General features: G+C 54.0%; 36 non-coding genes across 36 annotated transcripts; all 36 read left to right on the plus strand.

Annotated features, from left to right (window-relative positions):
• Positions 1 to 434: 434 nt before the first annotated feature.
• Positions 435 to 516, plus strand: Trnal-uag (transfer RNA leucine (anticodon UAG)). Its single transcript has one exon. It is a non-coding gene; the product is annotated as a tRNA-Leu (tRNA).
• Positions 517 to 960: 444 nt separating this feature from the next.
• On the plus strand, positions 961 to 1032 carry Trnae-cuc (transfer RNA glutamic acid (anticodon CUC)). The gene has a single exon. It is a non-coding gene; the product is annotated as a tRNA-Glu (tRNA).
• A 374-nt stretch (positions 1033 to 1406) lies between these two features.
• Trnah-gug (transfer RNA histidin (anticodon GUG)) lies at positions 1407 to 1478 on the plus strand. The gene has a single exon. It is a non-coding gene; the product is annotated as a tRNA-His (tRNA).
• Positions 1479 to 2068: 590 nt separating this feature from the next.
• On the plus strand, positions 2069 to 2150 carry Trnal-uag (transfer RNA leucine (anticodon UAG)). Its single transcript has one exon. It is a non-coding gene; the product is annotated as a tRNA-Leu (tRNA).
• Positions 2151 to 2594: 444 nt separating this feature from the next.
• Trnae-cuc (transfer RNA glutamic acid (anticodon CUC)) lies at positions 2595 to 2666 on the plus strand. The gene has a single exon. It is a non-coding gene; the product is annotated as a tRNA-Glu (tRNA).
• Positions 2667 to 3040: 374 nt separating this feature from the next.
• Positions 3041 to 3112, plus strand: Trnah-gug (transfer RNA histidin (anticodon GUG)). The gene has a single exon. It is a non-coding gene; the product is annotated as a tRNA-His (tRNA).
• A 590-nt stretch (positions 3113 to 3702) lies between these two features.
• Positions 3703 to 3784, plus strand: Trnal-uag (transfer RNA leucine (anticodon UAG)). Its single transcript has one exon. It is a non-coding gene; the product is annotated as a tRNA-Leu (tRNA).
• A 444-nt stretch (positions 3785 to 4228) lies between these two features.
• Positions 4229 to 4300, plus strand: Trnae-cuc (transfer RNA glutamic acid (anticodon CUC)). The gene has a single exon. It is a non-coding gene; the product is annotated as a tRNA-Glu (tRNA).
• A 374-nt stretch (positions 4301 to 4674) lies between these two features.
• Positions 4675 to 4746, plus strand: Trnah-gug (transfer RNA histidin (anticodon GUG)). Its single transcript has one exon. It is a non-coding gene; the product is annotated as a tRNA-His (tRNA).
• A 590-nt stretch (positions 4747 to 5336) lies between these two features.
• Trnal-uag (transfer RNA leucine (anticodon UAG)) lies at positions 5337 to 5418 on the plus strand. Its single transcript has one exon. It is a non-coding gene; the product is annotated as a tRNA-Leu (tRNA).
• Positions 5419 to 5862: 444 nt separating this feature from the next.
• Positions 5863 to 5934, plus strand: Trnae-cuc (transfer RNA glutamic acid (anticodon CUC)). The gene has a single exon. It is a non-coding gene; the product is annotated as a tRNA-Glu (tRNA).
• A 374-nt stretch (positions 5935 to 6308) lies between these two features.
• On the plus strand, positions 6309 to 6380 carry Trnah-gug (transfer RNA histidin (anticodon GUG)). The gene has a single exon. It is a non-coding gene; the product is annotated as a tRNA-His (tRNA).
• A 590-nt stretch (positions 6381 to 6970) lies between these two features.
• On the plus strand, positions 6971 to 7052 carry Trnal-uag (transfer RNA leucine (anticodon UAG)). Its single transcript has one exon. It is a non-coding gene; the product is annotated as a tRNA-Leu (tRNA).
• A 444-nt stretch (positions 7053 to 7496) lies between these two features.
• Trnae-cuc (transfer RNA glutamic acid (anticodon CUC)) lies at positions 7497 to 7568 on the plus strand. Its single transcript has one exon. It is a non-coding gene; the product is annotated as a tRNA-Glu (tRNA).
• Positions 7569 to 7942: 374 nt separating this feature from the next.
• On the plus strand, positions 7943 to 8014 carry Trnah-gug (transfer RNA histidin (anticodon GUG)). The gene has a single exon. It is a non-coding gene; the product is annotated as a tRNA-His (tRNA).
• Positions 8015 to 8604: 590 nt separating this feature from the next.
• Positions 8605 to 8686, plus strand: Trnal-uag (transfer RNA leucine (anticodon UAG)). Its single transcript has one exon. It is a non-coding gene; the product is annotated as a tRNA-Leu (tRNA).
• Positions 8687 to 9130: 444 nt separating this feature from the next.
• Trnae-cuc (transfer RNA glutamic acid (anticodon CUC)) lies at positions 9131 to 9202 on the plus strand. Its single transcript has one exon. It is a non-coding gene; the product is annotated as a tRNA-Glu (tRNA).
• A 374-nt stretch (positions 9203 to 9576) lies between these two features.
• Positions 9577 to 9648, plus strand: Trnah-gug (transfer RNA histidin (anticodon GUG)). The gene has a single exon. It is a non-coding gene; the product is annotated as a tRNA-His (tRNA).
• Positions 9649 to 10237: 589 nt separating this feature from the next.
• On the plus strand, positions 10238 to 10319 carry Trnal-uag (transfer RNA leucine (anticodon UAG)). Its single transcript has one exon. It is a non-coding gene; the product is annotated as a tRNA-Leu (tRNA).
• A 444-nt stretch (positions 10320 to 10763) lies between these two features.
• On the plus strand, positions 10764 to 10835 carry Trnae-cuc (transfer RNA glutamic acid (anticodon CUC)). The gene has a single exon. It is a non-coding gene; the product is annotated as a tRNA-Glu (tRNA).
• A 374-nt stretch (positions 10836 to 11209) lies between these two features.
• Positions 11210 to 11281, plus strand: Trnah-gug (transfer RNA histidin (anticodon GUG)). The gene has a single exon. It is a non-coding gene; the product is annotated as a tRNA-His (tRNA).
• A 589-nt stretch (positions 11282 to 11870) lies between these two features.
• On the plus strand, positions 11871 to 11952 carry Trnal-uag (transfer RNA leucine (anticodon UAG)). Its single transcript has one exon. It is a non-coding gene; the product is annotated as a tRNA-Leu (tRNA).
• Positions 11953 to 12396: 444 nt separating this feature from the next.
• On the plus strand, positions 12397 to 12468 carry Trnae-cuc (transfer RNA glutamic acid (anticodon CUC)). Its single transcript has one exon. It is a non-coding gene; the product is annotated as a tRNA-Glu (tRNA).
• A 374-nt stretch (positions 12469 to 12842) lies between these two features.
• Trnah-gug (transfer RNA histidin (anticodon GUG)) lies at positions 12843 to 12914 on the plus strand. Its single transcript has one exon. It is a non-coding gene; the product is annotated as a tRNA-His (tRNA).
• Positions 12915 to 13503: 589 nt separating this feature from the next.
• On the plus strand, positions 13504 to 13585 carry Trnal-uag (transfer RNA leucine (anticodon UAG)). The gene has a single exon. It is a non-coding gene; the product is annotated as a tRNA-Leu (tRNA).
• Positions 13586 to 14029: 444 nt separating this feature from the next.
• Trnae-cuc (transfer RNA glutamic acid (anticodon CUC)) lies at positions 14030 to 14101 on the plus strand. The gene has a single exon. It is a non-coding gene; the product is annotated as a tRNA-Glu (tRNA).
• Positions 14102 to 14475: 374 nt separating this feature from the next.
• Positions 14476 to 14547, plus strand: Trnah-gug (transfer RNA histidin (anticodon GUG)). Its single transcript has one exon. It is a non-coding gene; the product is annotated as a tRNA-His (tRNA).
• Positions 14548 to 15136: 589 nt separating this feature from the next.
• Trnal-uag (transfer RNA leucine (anticodon UAG)) lies at positions 15137 to 15218 on the plus strand. Its single transcript has one exon. It is a non-coding gene; the product is annotated as a tRNA-Leu (tRNA).
• A 444-nt stretch (positions 15219 to 15662) lies between these two features.
• Trnae-cuc (transfer RNA glutamic acid (anticodon CUC)) lies at positions 15663 to 15734 on the plus strand. The gene has a single exon. It is a non-coding gene; the product is annotated as a tRNA-Glu (tRNA).
• Positions 15735 to 16108: 374 nt separating this feature from the next.
• On the plus strand, positions 16109 to 16180 carry Trnah-gug (transfer RNA histidin (anticodon GUG)). Its single transcript has one exon. It is a non-coding gene; the product is annotated as a tRNA-His (tRNA).
• Positions 16181 to 16770: 590 nt separating this feature from the next.
• Positions 16771 to 16852, plus strand: Trnal-uag (transfer RNA leucine (anticodon UAG)). Its single transcript has one exon. It is a non-coding gene; the product is annotated as a tRNA-Leu (tRNA).
• Positions 16853 to 17296: 444 nt separating this feature from the next.
• Positions 17297 to 17368, plus strand: Trnae-cuc (transfer RNA glutamic acid (anticodon CUC)). Its single transcript has one exon. It is a non-coding gene; the product is annotated as a tRNA-Glu (tRNA).
• A 374-nt stretch (positions 17369 to 17742) lies between these two features.
• On the plus strand, positions 17743 to 17814 carry Trnah-gug (transfer RNA histidin (anticodon GUG)). Its single transcript has one exon. It is a non-coding gene; the product is annotated as a tRNA-His (tRNA).
• A 589-nt stretch (positions 17815 to 18403) lies between these two features.
• On the plus strand, positions 18404 to 18485 carry Trnal-uag (transfer RNA leucine (anticodon UAG)). Its single transcript has one exon. It is a non-coding gene; the product is annotated as a tRNA-Leu (tRNA).
• Positions 18486 to 18929: 444 nt separating this feature from the next.
• On the plus strand, positions 18930 to 19001 carry Trnae-cuc (transfer RNA glutamic acid (anticodon CUC)). Its single transcript has one exon. It is a non-coding gene; the product is annotated as a tRNA-Glu (tRNA).
• Positions 19002 to 19375: 374 nt separating this feature from the next.
• On the plus strand, positions 19376 to 19447 carry Trnah-gug (transfer RNA histidin (anticodon GUG)). The gene has a single exon. It is a non-coding gene; the product is annotated as a tRNA-His (tRNA).
• Positions 19448 to 19734: the final 287 nt, after the last annotated feature.

Raw genomic sequence — 19734 nt, forward strand, 5'->3', positions numbered from 1 at the left:
ACGTCCGCTGCTCTCTGTAGTCGAAAAGGGCAGTTGTTTGAGGTGCGACGGATTGGATGAACAGCGGAGCAGGAAGCTGTGGCGTGCACCGTTTCTACAAATGCTAGGAACACTGGGGCCGAAGGTAGCGCAGGTAGCGTGGCCGAGCGATCTAAGGCGCTTGTTTTAGGCACCAGTCTCTTCGGACGCGTGCGTTCGAAACCTGGTCACGGCACGAAAACGTCTCTTGATGCTGTCGCCTTAACTACGACAGCTTCAGACAAGTGGCGCCGCTACCACACGGCGGGCACGGCATTTTCTTGTTGTGGATGGCCTAAAGAGACGCTTCCAATGGGAGAGCAGAGGAAATACATGTTACAGCGATTGCCGAGATATTTCCATTTCGAAGTGATCTTTGTAGTACAAAGGAAACGTATTGTCGTCGGCGCTATAACGGTAACGTGGCCGAGCGGTCTAAGGCGCTGGTTTTAGGCACCAGTCTCTTCGGAGGCGTGGGTTCGAATCCCACCGTTGCCAATTTTGACGTCTCATTTTTGTGCCGTTGCTGTGTGTTGTCGTGGGCTAGGACGCAGCTCCTGTGTCGCGCGTGTTGTGTAGGTAGAGTGGCCGAGCGGTCTAAGGCGCTGGTTTTAGGCACCAGTCACTTCGGAGGCGTGGGTTCCAACCCCACAGCTGCTAAACGTGTAATGTTTCCTGCGTCGAAGACAGCTGCACCCATTGCCCGCAAAGGAAACAGCACAACAAGGCGTGAGCGTCTGCTTCGTGAATTGTCGTAGAACAGTACGTGGAGCAACGACAGGATTTGTAGGCGCCTTTTGCTCTCGTCACTGCTGGCGTTCGTCTCCATGAAATGCGTCCAGAGGATGCCGTTCTATAACGTGAAAGAGTGTATTTCTTACAGTTGTCGTCAGTTAATCGTGGCTGGTTGCTGCGTTCGCAGGAAGAGCACTGGCGTCGTAATCCGGTGTAGTCTAGTGGCTAGGATACCTGGCTCTCACCCAGGAGGCCCGGGTTCGATTCCCGGTACCGGAAACGTGAGTTTTTGTTGCTCCTCTTATGCGACTTGTCCCGACTTTGCTCGACTGACGCTACGCTGACGCGTGCACAAAGCTGCGTTAAGTATGATTCGCGGCTACACCTGACGGCGAGAGAGATGCGGCGTCTATTCACTTGTTATCGAGCCACATACCCATAGTCAAGAGGCTTGGAGGACTGCAAGACACTGCCAGGGAGGTGAATGTAGCTAACCACTCTAGTTAGTGTCCTGACAGCGCAGGCACGTTCATTTACTCGTATACACGTGATGGAGACCGTGTCTGACACTGCTGTGGCGTCCACCTTGGCCTAGGCTTTGCTGTGTATCGCCACTTGCACTCCAGCCAGCTGCCTCCGTGGGCGCGTGCGTGGCCGTGATCGTCTAGTGGTTAGGACATTGCGTTGTGGCCGCAATAACCCAGGTTCGAATCCTGGTCACGGCAATTTTGAAAGTTTTGCCTTGCTACCGTTGCAGTGACGATAGTGCACGAGTACTCGAAATCACAGTGCTTTCTTGATTTTTCACTCGTGTTCCGCAGTCCGCAGTTTGTACTACCACTTCATCGCCAACACGTAATGCCGGCGGCCGTGAGGCGCAGACGTCCGCTGCTCTCTGTAGTCGAAAAGGGCAGTTGTTTGAGGTGCGACGGATTGGATGAACAGCGGAGCAGGAAGCTGTGGCGTGCACCGTTTCTACAAATGCTAGGAACACTGGGGCCGAAGGTAGCGCAGGTAGCGTGGCCGAGCGATCTAAGGCGCTTGTTTTAGGCACCAGTCTCTTCGGACGCGTGCGTTCGAAACCTGGTCACGGCACGAAAACGTCTCTTGATGCTGTCGCCTTAACTACGACAGCTTCAGACAAGTGGCGCCGCTACCACACGGCGGGCACGGCATTTTCTTGTTGTGGATGGCCTAAAGAGACGCTTCCAATGGGAGAGCAGAGGAAATACATGTTACAGCGATTGCCGAGATATTTCCATTTCGAAGTGATCTTTGTAGTACAAAGGAAACGTATTGTCGTCGGCGCTATAACGGTAACGTGGCCGAGCGGTCTAAGGCGCTGGTTTTAGGCACCAGTCTCTTCGGAGGCGTGGGTTCGAATCCCACCGTTGCCAATTTTGACGTCTCATTTTTGTGCCGTTGCTGTGTGTTGTCGTGGGCTAGGACGCAGCTCCTGTGTCGCGCGTGTTGTGTAGGTAGAGTGGCCGAGCGGTCTAAGGCGCTGGTTTTAGGCACCAGTCACTTCGGAGGCGTGGGTTCCAACCCCACAGCTGCTAAACGTGTAATGTTTCCTGCGTCGAAGACAGCTGCACCCATTGCCCGCAAAGGAAACAGCACAACAAGGCGTGAGCGTCTGCTTCGTGAATTGTCGTAGAACAGTACGTGGAGCAACGACAGGATTTGTAGGCGCCTTTTGCTCTCGTCACTGCTGGCGTTCGTCTCCATGAAATGCGTCCAGAGGATGCCGTTCTATAACGTGAAAGAGTGTATTTCTTACAGTTGTCGTCAGTTAATCGTGGCTGGTTGCTGCGTTCGCAGGAAGAGCACTGGCGTCGTAATCCGGTGTAGTCTAGTGGCTAGGATACCTGGCTCTCACCCAGGAGGCCCGGGTTCGATTCCCGGTACCGGAAACGTGAGTTTTTGTTGCTCCTCTTATGCGACTTGTCCCGACTTTGCTCGACTGACGCTACGCTGACGCGTGCACAAAGCTGCGTTAAGTATGATTCGCGGCTACACCTGACGGCGAGAGAGATGCGGCGTCTATTCACTTGTTATCGAGCCACATACCCATAGTCAAGAGGCTTGGAGGACTGCAAGACACTGCCAGGGAGGTGAATGTAGCTAACCACTCTAGTTAGTGTCCTGACAGCGCAGGCACGTTCATTTACTCGTATACACGTGATGGAGACCGTGTCTGACACTGCTGTGGCGTCCACCTTGGCCTAGGCTTTGCTGTGTATCGCCACTTGCACTCCAGCCAGCTGCCTCCGTGGGCGCGTGCGTGGCCGTGATCGTCTAGTGGTTAGGACATTGCGTTGTGGCCGCAATAACCCAGGTTCGAATCCTGGTCACGGCAATTTTGAAAGTTTTGCCTTGCTACCGTTGCAGTGACGATAGTGCACGAGTACTCGAAATCACAGTGCTTTCTTGATTTTTCACTCGTGTTCCGCAGTCCGCAGTTTGTACTACCACTTCATCGCCAACACGTAATGCCGGCGGCCGTGAGGCGCAGACGTCCGCTGCTCTCTGTAGTCGAAAAGGGCAGTTGTTTGAGGTGCGACGGATTGGATGAACAGCGGAGCAGGAAGCTGTGGCGTGCACCGTTTCTACAAATGCTAGGAACACTGGGGCCGAAGGTAGCGCAGGTAGCGTGGCCGAGCGATCTAAGGCGCTTGTTTTAGGCACCAGTCTCTTCGGACGCGTGCGTTCGAAACCTGGTCACGGCACGAAAACGTCTCTTGATGCTGTCGCCTTAACTACGACAGCTTCAGACAAGTGGCGCCGCTACCACACGGCGGGCACGGCATTTTCTTGTTGTGGATGGCCTAAAGAGACGCTTCCAATGGGAGAGCAGAGGAAATACATGTTACAGCGATTGCCGAGATATTTCCATTTCGAAGTGATCTTTGTAGTACAAAGGAAACGTATTGTCGTCGGCGCTATAACGGTAACGTGGCCGAGCGGTCTAAGGCGCTGGTTTTAGGCACCAGTCTCTTCGGAGGCGTGGGTTCGAATCCCACCGTTGCCAATTTTGACGTCTCATTTTTGTGCCGTTGCTGTGTGTTGTCGTGGGCTAGGACGCAGCTCCTGTGTCGCGCGTGTTGTGTAGGTAGAGTGGCCGAGCGGTCTAAGGCGCTGGTTTTAGGCACCAGTCACTTCGGAGGCGTGGGTTCCAACCCCACAGCTGCTAAACGTGTAATGTTTCCTGCGTCGAAGACAGCTGCACCCATTGCCCGCAAAGGAAACAGCACAACAAGGCGTGAGCGTCTGCTTCGTGAATTGTCGTAGAACAGTACGTGGAGCAACGACAGGATTTGTAGGCGCCTTTTGCTCTCGTCACTGCTGGCGTTCGTCTCCATGAAATGCGTCCAGAGGATGCCGTTCTATAACGTGAAAGAGTGTATTTCTTACAGTTGTCGTCAGTTAATCGTGGCTGGTTGCTGCGTTCGCAGGAAGAGCACTGGCGTCGTAATCCGGTGTAGTCTAGTGGCTAGGATACCTGGCTCTCACCCAGGAGGCCCGGGTTCGATTCCCGGTACCGGAAACGTGAGTTTTTGTTGCTCCTCTTATGCGACTTGTCCCGACTTTGCTCGACTGACGCTACGCTGACGCGTGCACAAAGCTGCGTTAAGTATGATTCGCGGCTACACCTGACGGCGAGAGAGATGCGGCGTCTATTCACTTGTTATCGAGCCACATACCCATAGTCAAGAGGCTTGGAGGACTGCAAGACACTGCCAGGGAGGTGAATGTAGCTAACCACTCTAGTTAGTGTCCTGACAGCGCAGGCACGTTCATTTACTCGTATACACGTGATGGAGACCGTGTCTGACACTGCTGTGGCGTCCACCTTGGCCTAGGCTTTGCTGTGTATCGCCACTTGCACTCCAGCCAGCTGCCTCCGTGGGCGCGTGCGTGGCCGTGATCGTCTAGTGGTTAGGACATTGCGTTGTGGCCGCAATAACCCAGGTTCGAATCCTGGTCACGGCAATTTTGAAAGTTTTGCCTTGCTACCGTTGCAGTGACGATAGTGCACGAGTACTCGAAATCACAGTGCTTTCTTGATTTTTCACTCGTGTTCCGCAGTCCGCAGTTTGTACTACCACTTCATCGCCAACACGTAATGCCGGCGGCCGTGAGGCGCAGACGTCCGCTGCTCTCTGTAGTCGAAAAGGGCAGTTGTTTGAGGTGCGACGGATTGGATGAACAGCGGAGCAGGAAGCTGTGGCGTGCACCGTTTCTACAAATGCTAGGAACACTGGGGCCGAAGGTAGCGCAGGTAGCGTGGCCGAGCGATCTAAGGCGCTTGTTTTAGGCACCAGTCTCTTCGGACGCGTGCGTTCGAAACCTGGTCACGGCACGAAAACGTCTCTTGATGCTGTCGCCTTAACTACGACAGCTTCAGACAAGTGGCGCCGCTACCACACGGCGGGCACGGCATTTTCTTGTTGTGGATGGCCTAAAGAGACGCTTCCAATGGGAGAGCAGAGGAAATACATGTTACAGCGATTGCCGAGATATTTCCATTTCGAAGTGATCTTTGTAGTACAAAGGAAACGTATTGTCGTCGGCGCTATAACGGTAACGTGGCCGAGCGGTCTAAGGCGCTGGTTTTAGGCACCAGTCTCTTCGGAGGCGTGGGTTCGAATCCCACCGTTGCCAATTTTGACGTCTCATTTTTGTGCCGTTGCTGTGTGTTGTCGTGGGCTAGGACGCAGCTCCTGTGTCGCGCGTGTTGTGTAGGTAGAGTGGCCGAGCGGTCTAAGGCGCTGGTTTTAGGCACCAGTCACTTCGGAGGCGTGGGTTCCAACCCCACAGCTGCTAAACGTGTAATGTTTCCTGCGTCGAAGACAGCTGCACCCATTGCCCGCAAAGGAAACAGCACAACAAGGCGTGAGCGTCTGCTTCGTGAATTGTCGTAGAACAGTACGTGGAGCAACGACAGGATTTGTAGGCGCCTTTTGCTCTCGTCACTGCTGGCGTTCGTCTCCATGAAATGCGTCCAGAGGATGCCGTTCTATAACGTGAAAGAGTGTATTTCTTACAGTTGTCGTCAGTTAATCGTGGCTGGTTGCTGCGTTCGCAGGAAGAGCACTGGCGTCGTAATCCGGTGTAGTCTAGTGGCTAGGATACCTGGCTCTCACCCAGGAGGCCCGGGTTCGATTCCCGGTACCGGAAACGTGAGTTTTTGTTGCTCCTCTTATGCGACTTGTCCCGACTTTGCTCGACTGACGCTACGCTGACGCGTGCACAAAGCTGCGTTAAGTATGATTCGCGGCTACACCTGACGGCGAGAGAGATGCGGCGTCTATTCACTTGTTATCGAGCCACATACCCATAGTCAAGAGGCTTGGAGGACTGCAAGACACTGCCAGGGAGGTGAATGTAGCTAACCACTCTAGTTAGTGTCCTGACAGCGCAGGCACGTTCATTTACTCGTATACACGTGATGGAGACCGTGTCTGACACTGCTGTGGCGTCCACCTTGGCCTAGGCTTTGCTGTGTATCGCCACTTGCACTCCAGCCAGCTGTCTCCGTGGGCGCGTGCGTGGCCGTGATCGTCTAGTGGTTAGGACATTGCGTTGTGGCCGCAATAACCCAGGTTCGAATCCTGGTCACGGCAATTTTGAAAGTTTTGCCTTGCTACCGTTGCAGTGACGATAGTGCACGAGTACTCGAAATCACAGTGCTTTCTTGATTTTTCACTCGTGTTCCGCAGTCCGCAGTTTGTACTACCACTTCATCGCCAACACGTAATGCCGGCGGCCGTGAGGCGCAGACGTCCGCTGCTCTCTGTAGTCGAAAAGGGCAGTTGTTTGAGGTGCGACGGATTGGATGAACAGCGGAGCAGGAAGCTGTGGCGTGCACCGTTTCTACAAATGCTAGGAACACTGGGGCCGAAGGTAGCGCAGGTAGCGTGGCCGAGCGATCTAAGGCGCTTGTTTTAGGCACCAGTCTCTTCGGACGCGTGCGTTCGAAACCTGGTCACGGCACGAAAACGTCTCTTGATGCTGTCGCCTTAACTACGACAGCTTCAGACAAGTGGCGCCGCTACCACACGGCGGGCACGGCATTTTCTTGTTGTGGATGGCCTAAAGAGACGCTTCCAATGGGAGAGCAGAGGAAATACATGTTACAGCGATTGCCGAGATATTTCCATTTCGAAGTGATCTTTGTAGTACAAAGGAAACGTATTGTCGTCGGCGCTATAACGGTAACGTGGCCGAGCGGTCTAAGGCGCTGGTTTTAGGCACCAGTCTCTTCGGAGGCGTGGGTTCGAATCCCACCGTTGCCAATTTTGACGTCTCATTTTTGTGCCGTTGCTGTGTGTTGTCGTGGGCTAGGACGCAGCTCCTGTGTCGCGCGTGTTGTGTAGGTAGAGTGGCCGAGCGGTCTAAGGCGCTGGTTTTAGGCACCAGTCACTTCGGAGGCGTGGGTTCCAACCCCACAGCTGCTAAACGTGTAATGTTTCCTGCGTCGAAGACAGCTGCACCCATTGCCCGCAAAGGAAACAGCACAACAAGGCGTGAGCGTCTGCTTCGTGAATTGTCGTAGAACAGTACGTGGAGCAACGACAGGATTTGTAGGCGCCTTTTGCTCTCGTCACTGCTGGCGTTCGTCTCCATGAAATGCGTCCAGAGGATGCCGTTCTATAACGTGAAAGAGTGTATTTCTTACAGTTGTCGTCAGTTAATCGTGGCTGGTTGCTGCGTTCGCAGGAAGAGCACTGGCGTCGTAATCCGGTGTAGTCTAGTGGCTAGGATACCTGGCTCTCACCCAGGAGGCCCGGGTTCGATTCCCGGTACCGGAAACGTGAGTTTTTGTTGCTCCTCTTATGCGACTTGTCCCGACTTTGCTCGACTGACGCTACGCTGACGCGTGCACAAAGCTGCGTTAAGTATGATTCGCGGCTACACCTGACGGCGAGAGAGATGCGGCGTCTATTCACTTGTTATCGAGCCACATACCCATAGTCAAGAGGCTTGGAGGACTGCAAGACACTGCCAGGGAGGTGAATGTAGCTAACCACTCTAGTTAGTGTCCTGACAGCGCAGGCACGTTCATTTACTCGTATACACGTGATGGAGACCGTGTCTGACACTGCTGTGGCGTCCACCTTGGCCTAGGCTTTGCTGTGTATCGCCACTTGCACTCCAGCCAGCTGCCTCCGTGGGCGCGTGCGTGGCCGTGATCGTCTAGTGGTTAGGACATTGCGTTGTGGCCGCAATAACCCAGGTTCGAATCCTGGTCACGGCAATTTTGAAAGTTTTGCCTTGCTACCGTTGCAGTGACGATAGTGCACGAGTACTCGAAATCACAGTGCTTTCTTGATTTTTCACTCGTGTTCCGCAGTCCGCAGTTTGTACTACCACTTCATCGCCAACACGTAATGCCGGCGGCCGTGAGGCGCAGACGTCCGCTGCTCTCTGTAGTCGAAAAGGGCAGTTGTTTGAGGTGCGACGGATTGGATGAACAGCGGAGCAGGAAGCTGTGGCGTGCACCGTTTCTACAAATGCTAGGAACACTGGGGCCGAAGGTAGCGCAGGTAGCGTGGCCGAGCGATCTAAGGCGCTTGTTTTAGGCACCAGTCTCTTCGGACGCGTGCGTTCGAAACCTGGTCACGGCACGAAAACGTCTCTTGATGCTGTCGCCTTAACTACGACAGCTTCAGACAAGTGGCGCCGCTACCACACGGCGGGCACGGCATTTTCTTGTTGTGGATGGCCTAAAGAGACGCTTCCAATGGGAGAGCAGAGGAAATACATGTTACAGCGATTGCCGAGATATTTCCATTTCGAAGTGATCTTTGTAGTACAAAGGAAACGTATTGTCGTCGGCGCTATAACGGTAACGTGGCCGAGCGGTCTAAGGCGCTGGTTTTAGGCACCAGTCTCTTCGGAGGCGTGGGTTCGAATCCCACCGTTGCCAATTTTGACGTCTCATTTTTGTGCCGTTGCTGTGTGTTGTCGTGGGCTAGGACGCAGCTCCTGTGTCGCGCGTGTTGTGTAGGTAGAGTGGCCGAGCGGTCTAAGGCGCTGGTTTTAGGCACCAGTCACTTCGGAGGCGTGGGTTCCAACCCCACAGCTGCTAAACGTGTAATGTTTCCTGCGTCGAAGACAGCTGCACCCATTGCCCGCAAAGGAAACAGCACAACAAGGCGTGAGCGTCTGCTTCGTGAATTGTCGTAGAACAGTACGTGGAGCAACGACAGGATTTGTAGGCGCCTTTTGCTCTCGTCACTGCTGGCGTTCGTCTCCATGAAATGCGTCCAGAGGATGCCGTTCTATAACGTGAAAGAGTGTATTTCTTACAGTTGTCGTCAGTTAATCGTGGCTGGTTGCTGCGTTCGCAGGAAGAGCACTGGCGTCGTAATCCGGTGTAGTCTAGTGGCTAGGATACCTGGCTCTCACCCAGGAGGCCCGGGTTCGATTCCCGGTACCGGAAACGTGAGTTTTTGTTGCTCCTCTTATGCGACTTGTCCCGACTTTGCTCGACTGACGCTACGCTGACGCGTGCACAAAGCTGCGTTAAGTATGATTCGCGGCTACACCTGACGGCGAGAGAGATGCGGCGTCTATTCACTTGTTATCGAGCCACATACCCATAGTCAAGAGGCTTGGAGGACTGCAAGACACTGCCAGGGAGGTGAATGTAGCTAACCACTCTAGTTAGTGTCCTGACAGCGCAGGCACGTTCATTTACTCGTATACACGTGATGGAGACCGTGTCTGACACTGCTGTGGCGTCCACCTTGGCCTAGGCTTTGCTGTGTATCGCCACTTGCACTCCAGCCAGCTGCCTCCGTGGGCGCGTGCGTGGCCGTGATCGTCTAGTGGTTAGGACATTGCGTTGTGGCCGCAATAACCCAGGTTCGAATCCTGGTCACGGCAATTATGAAAGTTTTGCCTTGCTACCGTTGCAGTGACGATAGTGCACGAGTACTCGAAATCACAGTGCTTTCTTGATTTTTCACTCGTGTTCCGCAGTCCGCAGTTTGTACTACCACTTCATCGCCAACACGTAATGCCGGCGGCCGTGAGGCGCAGACGTCCGCTGCTCTCTGTAGTCGAAAAGGGCAGTGGTTTGAGGTGCGACGGATTGGATGAACAGCGGAGCAGGAAGCTGTGGCGTGCACCGTTTCTACAAATGCTAGGAACACTGGGGCCGAAGGTAGCGCAGGTAGCGTGGCCGAGCGATCTAAGGCGCTTGTTTTAGGCACCAGTCTCTTCGGACGCGTGCGTTCGAAACCTGGTCACGGCACGAAAACGTCTCTTGATGCTGTCGCCTTAACTACGACAGCTTCAGACAAGTGGCGCCGCTACCACACGGCGGGCACGGCATTTTCTTGTTGTGGATGGCCTAAAGAGACGCTTCCAATGGGAGAGCAGAGGAAATACATGTTACAGCGATTGCCGAGATATTTCAATTCGAAGTGATCTTTGTAGTACTAAGGAAACGTATTGTCGTCGGCGCTATAACGGTAACGTGGCCGAGCGGTCTAAGGCGCTGGTTTTAGGCACCAGTGTCTTCGGAGGCGTGGGTTCGAATCCCACCGTTGCCAATTTTGACGTCTCATTTTTGTGCCGTTGCTGTGTGTTGTCGTGGGCTAGGACGCAGCTCCTGTGTCGCGCGTGTTGTGTAGGTAGAGTGGCCTAGCGGTCTAAGGCGCTGGTTTTAGGCACCAGTCACTTCGGAAGCGTGGGTTCCAACCCCACAGCTGCTAAACGTGTAATGTTTCCTGCGTCGAAGACAGCTGCACCCACTGCCCGCAAAGGAAACAGCACAACAAGGCGTGAGCGTCTGCTTCGTGAATTGTCGTAGAACAGTACGTGGAGCAACGACAGGATTTGTAGGCGCCTTTTGCTCTCGTCACTGCTGGCGTTCGTCTCCATGAAATGCGTCCAGAGGATGCCGTTCTATAACGTGAAAGAGTGTATTTCTTACAGTTGTCGTCAGTTAATCGTGGCTGGTTGCTGCGTTCGCAGGAAGAGCACTGGCGTCGTAATCCGGTGTAGTCTAGTGGCTAGGATACCTGGCTCTCACCCAGGAGGCCCGGGTTCGATTCCCGGTACCGGAAACGTGAGTTTTTGTTGCTCCTCTTATGCGACTTGTCCCGACTTTGCTCGACTGACGCTACGCTGACGCGTGCACAAAGCTGCGTTAAGTATGATTCGCGGCTACACCTGACGGCGAGAGAGATGCGGCGTCTATTCACTTGTTATCGAGCCACATACCCATAGTCAAGAGGCTTGGAGGACTGCAAGACACTGCCAGGGAGGTGAATGTAGCTAACCACTCTAGTTAGTGTCCTGACAGCGCAGGCACGTTCATTTACTCGTATACACGTGATGGAGACCGTGTCTGACACTGCTGTGGCGTCCACCTTGGCCTAGGCTTTGCTGTGTATCGCCACTTGCACTCCAGCCAGCTGCCTCCGTGGGCGCGTGCGTGGCCGTGATCGTCTAGTGGTTAGGACATTGCGTTGTGGCCGCAATAACCCAGGTTCGAATCCTGGTCACGGCAATTTTGAAAGTTTTGCCTTGCTACCGTTGCAGTGACGATAGTGCACGAGTACTCGAAATCACAGTGCTTTCTTGATTTTTCACTCGTGTTCCGCAGTCCGCAGTTTGTACTACCACTTCATCGCCAACACGTAATGCCGGCGGCCGTGAGGCGCAGACGTCCGCTGCTCTCTGTAGTCGAAAAGGGCAGTGGTTTGAGGTGCGACGGATTGGATGAACAGCGGAGCAGGAAGCTGTGGCGTGCACCGTTTCTACAAATGCTAGGAACACTGGGGCCGAAGGTAGCGCAGGTAGCGTGGCCGAGCGATCTAAGGCGCTTGTTTTAGGCACCAGTCTCTTCGGACGCGTGCGTTCGAAACCTGGTCACGGCACGAAAACGTCTCTTGATGCTGTCGCCTTAACTACGACAGCTTCAGACAAGTGGCGCCGCTACCACACGGCGGGCACGGCATTTTCTTGTTGTGGATGGCCTAAAGAGACGCTTCCAATGGGAGAGCAGAGGAAATACATGTTACAGCGATTGCCGAGATATTTCAATTCGAAGTGATCTTTGTAGTACTAAGGAAACGTATTGTCGTCGGCGCTATAACGGTAACGTGGCCGAGCGGTCTAAGGCGCTGGTTTTAGGCACCAGTGTCTTCGGAGGCGTGGGTTCGAATCCCACCGTTGCCAATTTTGACGTCTCATTTTTGTGCCGTTGCTGTGTGTTGTCGTGGGCTAGGACGCAGCTCCTGTGTCGCGCGTGTTGTGTAGGTAGAGTGGCCTAGCGGTCTAAGGCGCTGGTTTTAGGCACCAGTCACTTCGGAAGCGTGGGTTCCAACCCCACAGCTGCTAAACGTGTAATGTTTCCTGCGTCGAAGACAGCTGCACCCACTGCCCGCAAAGGAAACAGCACAACAAGGCGTGAGCGTCTGCTTCGTGAATTGTCGTAGAACAGTACGTGGAGCAACGACAGGATTTGTAGGCGCCTTTTGCTCTCGTCACTGCTGGCGTTCGTCTCCATGAAATGCGTCCACAGGATGCCGTTCTATAACGTGAAAGAGTGTATTTCTTACAGTTGTTGTCAGTTAATCGTGGCTGGTTGCTGCGTTCGCAGGAAGAGCACTGGCGTCGTTATCCGGTGTAGTCTAGTGGCTAGGATACCTGGCTCTCACCCAGGAGGCCCGGGTTCGATTCCCGGTACCGGAAACGTGAGTTTTTGTTGCTCCTCTAATGCGACTTGTCTCGACTTTGCTCGACTGACGCTACGCTGACGCGTGAACAAAGCTGCGTTAAGTATGATTCGCGGCTGCACCTGACGGCGAGAGAGATGCGGCGTCTATTCACTTGTTATCGAGCCACATACCCATAGTCAAGAGGCTTGGAGGACTGCAAGACACTGCCAGGGAGGTGAATGTAGCTAACCACTCTAGTTAGTGTCCTGACAGCGCAGGCACGTTCATTTACTCGTATACACGTGATGGAGACCGTGTCTGACACTGCTGTGGCGTACACCTTGGCCTAGGCTTTGCTGTGTATCGCCACTTGCACTCCAGCCAGCTGCCTCCGTGGGCGCGTGCGTGGCCGTGATCGTCTAGTGGTTAGGACATTGCGTTGTGGCCGCAATAACCCAGGTTCGAATCCTGGTCACGGCAATTTTGAAAGTTTTGCCTTGCTACCGTTGCAGTGACGATAGTGCACGAGTACTCGAAATCACAGTGCTTTCTTGATTTTTCACTCGTGTTCCGCAGTCCGCAGTTTGTACTACCACTTCATCGCCAACACGTAATGCCGGCGGCCGTGAGGCGCAGACGTCCGCTGCTCTCTGTAGTCGAAAAGGGCAGTGGTTTGAGGTGCGACGGATTGGATGAACAGCGGAGCAGGAAGCTGTGGCGTGCACCGTTTCTACAAATGCTAGGAACACTGGGGCCGAAGGTAGCGCAGGTAGCGTGGCCGAGCGATCTAAGGCGCTTGTTTTAGGCACCAGTCTCTTCGGACGCGTGCGTTCGAAACCTGGTCACGGCACGAAAACGTCTCTTGATGCTGTCGCCTTAACTACGACAGCTTCAGACAAGTGGCGCCGCTACCACACGGCGGGCACGGCATTTTCTTGTTGTGGATGGCCTAAAGAGACGCTTCCAATGGGAGAGCAGAGGAAATACATGTTACAGCGATTGCCGAGATATTTCAATTCGAAGTGATCTTTGTAGTACTAAGGAAACGTATTGTCGTCGGCGCTATAACGGTAACGTGGCCGAGCGGTCTAAGGCGCTGGTTTTAGGCACCAGTCTCTTCGGAGGCGTGGGTTCGAATCCCACCGTTGCCAATTTTGACGTCTCATTTTTGTGCCGTTGCTGTGTGTTGTCGTGGGCTAGGACGCAGCTCCTGTGTCGCGCGTGTTGTGTAGGTAGAGTGGCCTAGCGGTCTAAGGCGCTGGTTTTAGGCACCAGTCACTTCGGAAGCGTGGGTTCCAACCCCACAGCTGCTAAACGTGTAATGTTTCCTGCGTCGAAGACAGCTGCACCCACTGCCCGCAAAGGAAACAGCACAACAAGGCGTGAGCGTCTGCTTCGTGAATTGTCGTAGAACAGTACGTGGAGCAACGACAGGATTTGTAGGCGCCTTTTGCTCTCGTCACTGCTGGCGTTCGTCTCCATGAAATGCGTCCACAGGATGCCGTTCTATAACGTGAAAGAGTGTATTTCTTACAGTTGTCGTCAGTTAATCGTGGCTGGTTGCTGCGTTCGCAGGAAGAGCACTGGCGTCGTTATCCGGTGTAGTCTAGTGGCTAGGATACCTGGCTCTCACCCAGGAGGCCCGGGTTCGATTCCCGGTACCGGAAACGTGAGTTTTTGTTGCTCCTCTAATGCGACTTGTCTCGACTTTGCTCGACTGACGCTACGCTGACGCGTGCACAAAGCTGCGTTAAGTATGATTCGCGGCTGCACCTGACGGCGAGAGAGATGCGGCGTCTATTCACTTGTTATCGAGCCACATACCCATAGTCAAGAGGCTTGGAGGACTGCAAGACACTGCCAGGGAGGTGAATGTAGCTAACCACTCTAGTTAGTGTCCTGACAGCGCAGGCACGTTCATTTACTCGTATACACGTGATGGAGACCGTGTCTGACACTGCTGTGGCGTACACCTTGGCCTAGGCTTTGCTGTGTATCGCCACTTGCACTCCAGCCAGCTGCCTCCGTGGGCGCGTGCGTGGCCGTGATCGTCTAGTGGTTAGGACATTGCGTTGTGGCCGCAATAACCCAGGTTCGAATCCTGGTCACGGCAATTTTGAAAGTTTTGCCTTGCTACCGTTGCAGTGACGATAGTGCACGAGTACTCGAAATCACAGTGCTTTCTTGATTTTTCACTCGTGTTCCGCAGTCCGCAGTTTGTACTACCACTTCATCGCCAACACGTAATGCCGGCGGCCGTGAGGCGCAGACGTCCGCTGCTCTCTGTAGTCGAAAAGGGCAGTGGTTTGAGGTGCGACGGATTGGATGAACAGCGGAGCAGGAAGCTGTGGCGTGCACCGTTTCTACAAATGCTAGGAACACTGGGGCCGAAGGTAGCGCAGGTAGCGTGGCCGAGCGATCTAAGGCGCTTGTTTTAGGCACCAGTCTCTTCGGACGCGTGCGTTCGAAACCTGGTCACGGCACGAAAACGTCTCTTGATGCTGTCGCCTTAACTACGACAGCTTCAGACAAGTGGCGCCGCTACCACACGGCGGGCACGGCATTTTCTTGTTGTGGATGGCCTAAAGAGACGCTTCCAATGGGAGAGCAGAGGAAATACATGTTACAGCGATTGCCGAGATATTTCAATTCGAAGTGATCTTTGTAGTACTAAGGAAACGTATTGTCGTCGGCGCTATAACGGTAACGTGGCCGAGCGGTCTAAGGCGCTGGTTTTAGGCACCAGTGTCTTCGGAGGCGTGGGTTCGAATCCCACCGTTGCCAATTTTGACGTCTCATTTTTGTGCCGTTGCTGTGTGTTGTCGTGGGCTAGGACGCAGCTCCTGTGTCGCGCGTGTTGTGTAGGTAGAGTGGCCTAGCGGTCTAAGGCGCTGGTTTTAGGCACCAGTCACTTCGGAAGCGTGGGTTCCAACCCCACAGCTGCTAAACGTGTAATGTTTCCTGCGTCGAAGACAGCTGCACCCACTGCCCGCAAAGGAAACAGCACAACAAGGCGTGAGCGTCTGCTTCGTGAATTGTCGTAGAACAGTACGTGGAGCAACGACAGGATTTGTAGGCGCCTTTTGCTCTCGTCACTGCTGGCGTTCGTCTCCATGAAATGCGTCCAGAGGATGCCGTTCTATAACGTGAAAGAGTGTATTTCTTACAGTTGTCGTCAGTTAATCGTGGCTGGTTGCTGCGTTCGCAGGAAGAGCACTGGCGTCGTAATCCGGTGTAGTCTAGTGGCTAGGATACCTGGCTCTCACCCAGGAGGCCCGGGTTCGATTCCCGGTACCGGAAACGTGAGTTTTTGTTGCTCCTCTTATGCGACTTGTCCCGACTTTGCTCGACTGACGCTACGCTGACGCGTGCACAAAGCTGCGTTAAGTATGATTCGCGGCTACACCTGACGGCGAGAGAGATGCGGCGTCTATTCACTTGTTATCGAGCCACATACCCATAGTCAAGAGGCTTGGAGGACTGCAAGACACTGCCAGGGAGGTGAATGTAGCTAACCACTCTAGTTAGTGTCCTGACAGCGCAGGCACGTTCATTTACTCGTATACACGTGATGGAGACCGTGTCTGACACTGCTGTGGCGTCCACCTTGGCCTAGGCTTTGCTGTGTATCGCCACTTGCACTCCAGCCAGCTGCCTCCGTGGGCGCGTGCGTGGCCGTGATCGTCTAGTGGTTAGGACATTGCGTTGTGGCCGCAATAACCCAGGTTCGAATCCTGGTCACGGCAATTTTGAAAGTTTTGCCTTGCTACCGTTGCAGTGACGATAGTGCACGAGTACTCGAAATCACAGTGCTTTCTTGATTTTTCACTCGTGTTCCGCAGTCCGCAGTTTGTACTACCACTTCATCGCCAACACGTAATGCCGGCGGCCGTGAGGCGCAGACGTCCGCTGCTCTCTGTAGTCGAAAAGGGCAGTTGTTTGAGGTGCGACGGATTGGATGAACAGCGGAGCAGGAAGCTGTGGCGTGCACCGTTTCTACAAATGCTAGGAACACTGGGGCCGAAGGTAGCGCAGGTAGCGTGGCCGAGCGATCTAAGGCGCTTGTTTTAGGCACCAGTCTCTTCGGACGCGTGCGTTCGAAACCTGGTCACGGCACGAAAACGTCTCTTGATGCTGTCGCCTTAACTACGACAGCTTCAGACAAGTGGCGCCGCTACCACACGGCGGGCACGGCATTTTCTTGTTGTGGATGGCCTAAAGAGACGCTTCCAATGGGAGAGCAGAGGAAATACATGTTACAGCGATTGCCGAGATATTTCCATTTCGAAGTGATCTTTGTAGTACAAAGGAAACGTATTGTCGTCGGCGCTATAACGGTAACGTGGCCGAGCGGTCTAAGGCGCTGGTTTTAGGCACCAGTCTCTTCGGAGGCGTGGGTTCGAATCCCACCGTTGCCAATTTTGACGTCTCATTTTTGTGCCGTTGCTGTGTGTTGTCGTGGGCTAGGACGCAGCTCCTGTGTCGCGCGTGTTGTGTAGGTAGAGTGGCCGAGCGGTCTAAGGCGCTGGTTTTAGGCACCAGTCACTTCGGAGGCGTGGGTTCCAACCCCACAGCTGCTAAACGTGTAATGTTTCCTGCGTCGAAGACAGCTGCACCCATTGCCCGCAAAGGAAACAGCACAACAAGGCGTGAGCGTCTGCTTCGTGAATTGTCGTAGAACAGTACGTGGAGCAACGACAGGATTTGTAGGCGCCTTTTGCTCTCGTCACTGCTGGCGTTCGTCTCCATGAAATGCGTCCAGAGGATGCCGTTCTATAACGTGAAAGAGTGTATTTCTTACAGTTGTCGTCAGTTAATCGTGGCTGGTTGCTGCGTTCGCAGGAAGAGCACTGGCGTCGTAATCCGGTGTAGTCTAGTGGCTAGGATACCTGGCTCTCACCCAGGAGGCCCGGGTTCGATTCCCGGTACCGGAAACGTGAGTTTTTGTTGCTCCTCTTATGCGACTTGTCCCGACTTTGCTCGACTGACGCTACGCTGACGCGTGCACAAAGCTGCGTTAAGTATGATTCGCGGCTACACCTGACGGCGAGAGAGATGCGGCGTCTATTCACTTGTTATCGAGCCACATACCCATAGTCAAGAGGCTTGGAGGACTGCAAGACACTGCCAGGGAGGTGAATGTAGCTAACCACTCTAGTTAGTGTCCTGACAGCGCAGGCACGTTCATTTACTCGTATACACGTGATGGAGACCGTGTCTGACACTGCTGTGGCGTCCACCTTGGCCTAGGCTTTGCTGTGTATCGCCACTTGCACTCCAGCCAGCTGCCTCCGTGGGCGCGTGCGTGGCCGTGATCGTCTAGTGGTTAGGACATTGCGTTGTGGCCGCAATAACCCAGGTTCGAATCCTGGTCACGGCAATTTTGAAAGTTTTGCCTTGCTACCGTTGCAGTGACGATAGTGCACGAGTACTCGAAATCACAGTGCTTTCTTGATTTTTCACTCGTGTTCCGCAGTCCGCAGTTTGTACTACCACTTCATCGCCAACACGTAATGCCGGCGGCCGTGAGGCGCAGACGTCCGCTGCTCTCTGTAGTCGAAAAGGGCAGTGGTTTGAGGTGCGACGGATTGGATGAACAGCGGAGCAGGAAGCTGTGGCGTGCACCGTTTCTACAAATGCTAGGAACACTGGGGCCGAAGGTAGCGCAGGTAGCGTGGCCGAGCGATCTAAGGCGCTTGTTTTAGGCACCAGTCTCTTCGGACGCGTGCGTTCGAAACCTGGTCACGGCACGAAAACGTCTCTTGATGCTGTCGCCTTAACTACGACAGCTTCAGACAAGTGGCGCCGCTACCACACGGCGGGCACGGCATTTTCTTGTTGTGGATGGCCTAAAGAGACGCTTCCAATGGGAGAGCAGAGGAAATACATGTTACAGCGATTGCCGAGATATTTCAATTCGAAGTGATCTTTGTAGTACTAAGGAAACGTATTGTCGTCGGCGCTATAACGGTAACGTGGCCGAGCGGTCTAAGGCGCTGGTTTTAGGCACCAGTGTCTTCGGAGGCGTGGGTTCGAATCCCACCGTTGCCAATTTTGACGTCTCATTTTTGTGCCGTTGCTGTGTGTTGTCGTGGGCTAGGACGCAGCTCCTGTGTCGCGCGTGTTGTGTAGGTAGAGTGGCCTAGCGGTCTAAGGCGCTGGTTTTAGGCACCAGTCACTTTGGAAGCGTGGGTTCCAACCCCACAGCTGCTAAACGTGTAATGTTTCCTGCGTCGAAGACAGCTGCACCCACTGCCCGCAAAGGAAACAGCACAACAAGGCGTGAGCGTCTGCTTCGTGAATTGTCGTAGAACAGTACGTGGAGCAACGACAGGATTTGTAGGCGCCTTTTGCTCTCGTCACTGCTGGCGTTCGTCTCCATGAAATGCGTCCACAGGATGCCGTTCTATAACGTGAAAGAGTGTATTTCTTACAGTTGTCGTCAGTTAATCGTGGCTGGTTGCTGCGTTCGCAGGAAGAGCATTGGCGTCGTTATCCGGTGTAGTCTAGTGGCTAGGATACCTGGCTCTCACCCAGGAGGCCCGGGTTCGATTCCCGGTACCGGAAACGTGAGTTTTTGTTGCTCCTCTAATGCGACTTGTCTCGACTTTGCTCGACTGACGCTACGCTGACGCGTGCACAAAGCTGCGTTAAGTATGATTCGCGGCTGCACCTGACGGCGAGAGAGATGCGGCGTCTATTCACTTGTTATCGAGCCACATACCCATAGTCAAGAGGCTTGGAGGACTGCAAGACACTGCCAGGGAGGTGAATGTAGCTAACCACTCTAGTTAGTGTCCTGACAGCGCAGGCACGTTCATTTACTCGTATACACGTGATGGAGACCGTGTCTGACACTGCTGTGGCGTACACCTTGGCCTAGGCTTTGCTGTGTATCGCCACTTGCACTCCAGCCAGCTGCCTCCGTGGGCGCGTGCGTGGCCGTGATCGTCTAGTGGTTAGGACATTGCGTTGTGGCCGCAATAACCCAGGTTCGAATCCTGGTCACGGCAATTTTGAAAGTTTTGCCTTGCTACCGTTGCAGTGACGATAGTGCACGAGTACTCGAAATCACAGTGCTTTCTTGATTTTTCACTCGTGTTCCGCAGTCCGCAGTTTGTACTACCACTTCATCGCCAACACGTAATGCCGGCGGCCGTGAGGCGCAGACGTCCGCTGCTCTCTGTAGTCGAAAAGGGCAGTGGTTTGAGGTGCGACGGATTGGATGAACAGCGGAGCAGGAAGCTGTGGCGTGCACCGTTTCTACAAATGCTAGGAACACTGGGGCCGAAGGTAGTGC

The sequence above is a fragment of the Schistocerca gregaria genome, chromosome 3 (assembly GCF_023897955.1).
Source record: "Schistocerca gregaria isolate iqSchGreg1 chromosome 3, iqSchGreg1.2, whole genome shotgun sequence".
Taxonomy (NCBI): Eukaryota; Metazoa; Arthropoda; class Insecta; order Orthoptera; family Acrididae; genus Schistocerca; species Schistocerca gregaria.